Raw genomic sequence first — 1,311 nt, 5'->3', positions numbered from 1 at the left:
TTGCCTAACCATAATTTGACGCTACTGTTTATTTCCATCACGGTTTTTTGTTTCCTCTGCTTTTGCACATATTTACATAATGCCATTCTACGTTCCTTCTTCTGACACAGCTGCAGATATAAAAATGTCTCTTTTCCTCACAGTTTATAAATCGCTGGATGTTTTGATAAACCCTCAGTCACAGACTGTCCCCACAAATTGTTGCCGTAAAGACAGTAAAGTGACAAAGTATGTTTTGTTTTGGGATTACAATTAGACTTGGTGCTGTGCTATTGTGGATATATATATTGTTTTACGCTAGGAAACGAACCCTCTCGTCAGACATCAATTATGAAATGTTCAGCGCACGTCTGGTCCTATAAATCTTCATTTAACTGTGCATTGCTTTTCTGTCAGACTTCCGACCTCTTTTGCATTGCTCTCTGGCTCTGTTTTGCCAAGTGTTGTCTTTTTCTTTGTATTTTATGTCACTGATATATGTTTCTGCCCGATCCGTTCGCGCTGCTTTTTAATCTTCTTCCTGTTGCATTGTCACTTTTTATTATTCTTGGCCCAGTTTTAAATTCCACATTTCAAATTTAAACTATGTTTTTACTAAAGATACAGTGGGTATAACGATAATTAATATCCTAAAGTTTGATGTAATATATACAGTATATATGTGTATATACACTTGTATATACATATATGTATATATAAAATATATATATACAGTATGTATATATATACACACATATATGTACATATATTTATATATAAACATATTTATATACATGTGTATATATATATACATATATGTATATATAATATATTTGTTGACTTTTGTCAACTTTGATGAAACCACTAATATCCACCAACCAAGATATATATACATATATGTATATATATCCAGCTGAGTCCAATCAGCTGATTAAATCTTAAACACAAATGAAGTTAAATATTGAAAGTCAATAGAACCCTTCATAATGTTATACTCCATTCATTGTTCATCACAAATATCTATTAGAAATGTTTAATTTGTCGTTGGCCTACAGACAAATCTGTATCCAATCAAACTTGGTTGTGACTTCCTTTGAACCATACCATTTCATTCATTTAACTGTGGGGTACAGTGGCACCTAGGCAATCAGGTAAGATTGCAGTCAGGTGTGAGATTAACCAGTTACATCAAACTGGTCTTAGTGATCATCATTTTCATATATAAGGTACCGTGCAAAACCTTTAGACAGATGTGGAGGGGGAAAAAGTACTAAAAGTTCAAAGTTAAGAGCGCAGAGGAGAAATCTAAATCCAATCACTGCTGGGTTAGAA

Source organism: Cynoglossus semilaevis, chromosome 9, assembly GCF_000523025.1.
Source record: "Cynoglossus semilaevis isolate Cse_v1.0 chromosome 9, Cse_v1.0, whole genome shotgun sequence".
NCBI classification, from domain to species: Eukaryota; Metazoa; Chordata; class Actinopteri; order Pleuronectiformes; family Cynoglossidae; genus Cynoglossus; species Cynoglossus semilaevis.
The sequence above is the reverse complement of the archived record's forward strand: the minus strand, read 5'-3'. Positions refer to the sequence as shown.